General features: G+C 36.9%; 1 non-coding gene across 1 annotated transcript; it reads left to right on the forward strand.

Annotated features, from left to right (window-relative positions):
* Positions 1–665: 665 nt before the first annotated feature.
* LOC118153398 (small nucleolar RNA U13) lies at positions 666–772 on the forward strand. The gene has a single exon (XR_004742636.1). It is a non-coding gene; the product is annotated as a small nucleolar RNA U13 (small nucleolar RNA).
* Positions 773–6,715: the final 5,943 nt, after the last annotated feature.

Consider the following 6,715-nt stretch of genomic DNA (forward strand, 5'->3'; position numbering starts at 1 on the left):
CCAGGCTGGAGTGCAATGGTGCAATCTCGGCTCACTGCAACCTCCGCCTCCTGGGTTCAGGCAATTCTCCTGCCTCAGCCTCCTGAGTAGCTGGGATTACAGGGACGCGCCACCATGCCCGGCTAATTTTTTGTATTTTTAGTAGAGACGAGGTTTCACCTTGTTGACCAGGATGGTCTGGATCTCTTGACCTCGTGATCCATCCGCCTCGGCCTCCCAAAGTGCTGAGATTACAGGCTTGAGCCACCGTGCCCGGCCTCACTTTGATTTTATTAGTTTAAATTTTTCTTTTTTTCTTAGTTCATCTAGCTAAAATTTTATCAATTTTGCTGATCTTGAGGAATCAATTTTTGTTTATATTGATTTTCTCTAGTTTTTAATCCTCTATTTTATCTTTGCTCTAATCTTTATTATTTCCCTTTTCACAAGTTTTGAGTTTAGTTCTTCTTTTTCTAGTTCCTTAAGGAATAAAGTGAGGCTGTTGTTTTGAGAGATTTTTGTTTAACATTAAGCATTTAAGGCCACAGTTTTTTACTTTAGCAACAATTTTGCCGTCTACCGTACATTTTGGTATGTTGTAGTTTCATTTTCATTTGTCTTTAATTATTTTATATGTTCTTTTGTGATTTCTTTGGCCCATTGGTTATTGAAGAATGTGCTGTGTGATCCTTTTATAGCTCACAAGCCTGATGATTGGGTTTTCATGTACATGGATGAGATGTGCCTTTCTTAAACCTGGTTCTTGAAACATAGGCACATTACTTGCCTGATGTGAAAAATAGGAAAAAGAAGTGTGTTGTGCAGTTTCCAAAGATTTGCACAGTTTCTGGTTTACCTTGTGTTATTGAGTTCTAATTTCATCCTGTTGTGGTCAGAGAAGACAATTTGCATAATATTTATCTTTTAAAATCTATGGAGAATTTGTGACTTAATATATGATATATCTTGGAAAATATTCCATGTGTACTTGAGAAGAATGGGTATGCTGTTTATGTTGGGTAGTGTTTTGCATATGTCTGTTAGCTCTGATTGGTTTATTGTGTTGTCTTCTATTTCCTTTCTTACCTTGTGTCTGATTGGTGTCTTCATTATTGAGAAGGGAGTATTGAAATCTTTATTATTGTAGAACTACATTTCTCCCTTCATTTCTGCCAGCTTTTACCTTATACATTTTGATGGTCTGTTATTAGATGCTGGAGTGTTTAGAGTTTTTATATCTTCTTGCTGTATTGAACATTTTAATTTATAATGTCCTTATTTATGTCTTTTTAACTTTTTGGATTTAAAGTATATGTTGTCTTATATTGGTACAGCCACTGCTGCTCTCTTTTGGTTACTATTTGCATGGAATAACTTTTTCTTTTATCTTTTCTTTTTAATAAACACACTTTTATTATTATTATTTTTTTTTTTTGGGGGGAGACAGGGTCTCCCTCTGTTGCCCGGTCTGGAATGCTGTGGTACACTCTCAGCTGACTGCAACCTCTGCCTTTGGGTACAAATAATGCTCATGCCTCAGTCTCCAGAGAAGCTGGGATAATAGGTGCCCATCACCACCCCTGCTAATTTTTTGTATTTTAGTAGGGACAGGGTTTCACCATGTTGCCTAGGGTGATCTTGAACTCCTGACCTCAGGCAATCTGCCCACCTCTGCCTCCCAAAGTACTAGGATTACAGGTGTGAGTCACAATGCCAGGCCAGAATAGCTTTTTCTATCATTGCACATTTTTTTTTTTTTTGAGATGTAGTTTTGCTCTTGTTGCCCAAACTGGAGTGCAATGGTGCAATTTCAGCTCACTGAAACTTTCACCTCCCGGGTTCAAGTCATTCTCCTGCCTCAGCCTCCAGAGAAGCTGGGATTACAAGCCTGCGCCACCATGCCCAGCTATTTTTTTTCCTGTTTTTAGTAGAGACAGGGTTTCCCCATTTGGCCAGGCTGGTCTCAAACTCCTGACCTCAGATGATATACCCACCTTGGCCTCTCAAAGTGCTGTGATTACAGGTATGAGCCACTGCACCCGGCCTATCATTCCACCTTTTCACTTTCCATCTGTTTGTATTTTTTAATCTAACATGAGTCTCTGTAGACAGCGTTTAATTGGATCATGTGTTTTTAAAATCTATTTTGCCAGTATGTGTCTTTTGATTGGAGAGTTGACTCCACATTTATTTAAAGTAATTACTGATAAGGAGAGTCTTACTTCTGTCAGTTTGCTATTTGTTTTCTGTATGCCTTATATTTTATTATCCCTCAGTTTCTGCATTATTTTTTTCTTTTGCGTTTAGTTGATCTTTTGCAGTGAAGTGTTTAAATTTATTTCTCATTTCCTGTGTATATATTCTGTATTTTCTTTATGGTTGTCAAGAGGATTGCATTTAACATCTTAAAGTAATAATACTCTAATTTAAATTTATATCCGCTTATCTTTAATAATATACAAAACCTTTGCTCCTTTATATCTTTATCCCCACTTATTTCAGTGGCTGATGTCATAAAATTACATCTTTATATATTATGCACCCCAAAACATAAACAAATAATTCTTTAAAATACATGAGTGTTTTAAATTATATAGAAAATGAAATGTGGAGTTACCAACCAAAGTTACAATATTAGGTTTTTGAGTAATAATTTTTAAAATGTTTTCTCTTAAATTGTGTAGAAAACAAAAAATGGAGTTATAAACCATTACTACAACAATACTTGATTTTATGATTGCACATGTATTTACCTTTACTGAGATAGTTATATTTTTTCATATGTCTTTGAATGACTATCCAGTGTACTTTCCTTTCATACTGCAGGCTTCCCTTGAGCATTTCTTTTGGGGCAGCTCTAGTGGTAATGAACTCCTGAACTTCATCACTTTTGTTTTTTGTTTTTCTGGGAATATTTTTTTTTTCCTTAGATGCAAGATCTTGATCTGTCACGGAAGCTGAAGTGAAGTGGCATAATTGTAGTTCAGTGCAGCCTCAAACTCCTGGACTCAAGTGATCCTCCCACTTCAGCCTCCCAAGTAGCCAGGGCTACAGGCATGCACCATCATGCCCTTTTTTTTAACTATTAGTTTTTGTAAGGATGAGGTCTCAGCATGTTCCCATGTTGGTTTTGAACTCCTGGCCTCAAGCAATCCTCCTGCTTCAGGCTACCAAAGTACCGGATTACAGGTGTGAATTACTATGCCCAGTCATCTGGGAGTATGTCTTAATTTCTCACTTTAGAAGGACAATTTGGCCAGAGATAGAATTTTTGGTAAATAGGGTTTTTGTTTGTTTGTTTGTTTGTTTGTTTGCACTTGGAATATACTGGCCCAATGCCTTTTGGCTGCCAAGGTTTCTAATGAGAAATCTACTTATGATCTTGTTGAAAATCTCTTTTATGTAGTGAGTCTGTCCTTGTCAACCAAAGATTTGATTATAATGTATCTCAGTGTGGTTCTCTGTGAGTTCATCACATCTGGATTTTGCTGTGTTTCTTGGATGTTTATATTCAAGTGTTTCATCGAGTGTCAGAAGTTTTTCAGCCACTATTTCTCCAAATATTCTCTCTACCTCGTTCTCTCTTCTTCTAAAACTTCCACAATGTGTATGTTGGTTTACTTGATAGTATGCTACAGGTCCCTTAGGATTTGTTCACTTTTCTTCAATATTTTTTCCTTTCTGTTCCTTAGACTCAATAATTTTCGTTATCTTACCTTCAAGTGAACACTGATTATTTCTTTGCCTGTTCAAACCTGCCTTTGAATCTCTCTAGGAAAATTTTTTTGTTTTAGTTATAACATTTACATCTCCAGAATTTAATTTTGGTTTCTTTTTAGGTTTTGATATCTTTACTGATATTTCTATTTTGTTCATTCATCATTTTCTTGATTTTTAGGTTTTAAAATATATTTAAGGTAATTGTTTTAAAGTCTTTATCTAGTGGATCTTCCATCTGTGTTACTCAGGGACAGTTTTGGTTGATTTATTTATTCTTTCCTTTGAATGAGCCATTGTTTTGTGTTTCTTTGTATGCCCTGTGATTTTTTAATTGGGCATCTAAATTTAATAAAGTGGTAACTCTAGAAACCAGATTCTCCTCCCTTTCCCTGCGTTTGCTGCTTTTTGGCTATTTGTTGTTTAATGATTTTTTAAAATTTGAGTGTTCTAGGCTATCTCTGTGTCAAAATCAGACTGAGGTATATACTTAAGGTCTTCTCAGGTATCCCATGGGCTTGTGTGGTGATAAAAGAAAAATATCAGCTGAATGGAATTTAAAGGAGTTTAACTGAGCAATGAATGTTTTGCAAATTGGGCAGCCCCCAGTATCATAGCAGATTCCCAGAGACTCCAGCACAGCCATATAGTGGAAGAAGATTTATAGACAAAAAAAGGGAAATAGCCTGCAGAAATTGATGCTGAGGCACAGAAACAGATGGATTGGTTACAGGCTCATATTTGCCTTATTGGAACACAGTTTGAACACTTAGCAGTCTATGAGTGGTTGAAGTATGGCCTCTGGGATTACCCAAGACTGAGTTATTGTTACAGGTGCATACTCTTAAATTAGGTTTTCACTCTCATTTGACTATTAAGCTAGGTTCATCCACAAGGATGCAAATATAGAAGTACAGAGTTCTTCTCACGCTATATTTAGTTTGCTTTAACAGTGGTCACTTTCTAATTTTCCTCACATATACAGCTGCTTTTGAACGTCACAGACTTTAATGTCTGGCTCCCAAAAAGGCAAAAAGAGAAAAATAAAGGGAAGAGGGAAGAGGCAGTGGCCCTTAAAATCCCCTGGAAGTCGATTCATTTGGAGGTAGGAGGGAATAGCAGCAATTTGAGAAGGTACAAAGCAATAGCTGCCTGCTTCTTTGCACCTCTGAGATCAGAAACAACAATCAGTAATCAAAGCTCAGATCTTGATGCTTGGAGAACAGTGTCCTTTTTGTCACACTGATTCCCACAAATTGCATTCAAGCTGCTCCAGGAACATGTGCATGGCTCCCTGCCAAGGAACTAGGTGTGGGGGATGGGTAGTTACTCCTGTGCTAAGAACTAAAATTGACAAAAGTAATAGCAATTCACTAAACAAGCATTCCTTTGGAAGGTGCAAGCCTTCAGTAAGCTCCACAGTTTCAAAATAGTTACATCAGATAAATTCTGTCAGTACAGTTGTTGTTTAGGTAGGGAGCTAGATTTCTGGTTATTCTTAGTCTGTCATCCTGTCTTCTAAAAATACTCCTATTATTATTATTTATTTTTGAGACAAAGTATCTCTCCATTGCCCTGGCTGGAGTGCAGTGATGCAATCTTGGATCATTACAGCCTCAATCTACTGGGCTCAGGTGATCCTCCCACCTTAGCCTCCCAAGTAGCAGGGACCACAGGCATGCAACACTACACCTGGCTAATTTTTGTGTTTTTTGTAGAAATGGGGTTTTACCATGTAGCCCAGGTTGGTCTCAAACTTCTGGGCTCAAGAGATCTGCCTGACTTGGCCTCCTAAATTGCTGGGATTACAGACAATGACCACTGTGCCCAGCCCTAAATTTATTTTTTAAAGGGAAAATTCACAAAAAAATTGACCTTACAATTATAGGTAACTAGATTTTTTTTGCACATGAAATTTGCCTATTAGAAAGTATATTAGGTATAAGCAATCATATTTTTACCCAGAACCACAAGCTGTTCTTTCTATTCAGAGTAAAGAGTAACACTGGGCATATTTCCAAATTCAAATGTCATTCTAAAATATATTTGTATTTTTATCAGTGCCAAGTGCAATGGTAGTTTGTGCAAATTAGTGCTCACAGTAGGAGTGTTTTAGTACTATTAAATAATAACAATGTAATTTGAAAGGTAATTTTATTATGGCAAGCTTCCTGGGAAAAACAAGTGGTCTGGCTTATAAATTTGGACTCATTGTTAGAAATTACAAGTTTATTGAATAATAAATACAGCAGTCACTGGGCCTTTTAGAAGTGAAGCTTTAAATTGATGATAAAAAGAGGTAGTTTCATAGAATTTCTTTAACTCTTGTTTCTTTTTTCCCCAAATTATCAAAACTTGCTTTGGCTGTAAGAATGAGTTGTGAGGGGAGCAAAAGGGCGACTGTTCTTCATGGCAAAAATAATCACTCATTTAGTTTTTCTAAACATTCTCTTTGCTCCAGGGTAAATAAGATTTTCAAGCCACTTTAATTATAATGAGTGATTGTTAAAATCACAGAGAACAAAAATGTTATTGTTATTCAGAATTATTCTAGAAAGTAATTAGTATAAGTAGATCTAGGAAATATTGGCTACTAGAATCTAATAAAAGGTCATGTAAGCATTATTTTTATATAGAACTTTTTATATTTTATCTTCAGAGTAAAAGCTTATTAATTTGAACTGACGATTACTTAGAACTTCTAAGTCAAACATTTCAGTCTTAAGTTTATTTTATTTATTTATTTTTAAAAGTTGATGGTAGGCCGGGCGTGGCGGCTCAAGCCTGTAATCCCAGCACTTTGGGAGGCCGAGGCGGGTGGATCACGAGGTCAAAAGATCGAGACCATCTTGGTCAACCTGGTGAAACCCCGTCTCTACTAAAAATACAAAAAATTAGCTGGGCGTGGTGCGTGCCTATAATCCCAGCTACTCAGGAGGCTGAGGCAGGAGAATTGCCTGAACCCAGGAGGCGGAGGTTGCGGTGAGCCGACATGGCGCCATTGCACTCTAGCCTGGGT

Source organism: Callithrix jacchus, chromosome 4 (genome assembly GCF_049354715.1).
Source record: "Callithrix jacchus isolate 240 chromosome 4, calJac240_pri, whole genome shotgun sequence".
Classification (NCBI taxonomy): Eukaryota; Metazoa; Chordata; class Mammalia; order Primates; family Cebidae; genus Callithrix; species Callithrix jacchus.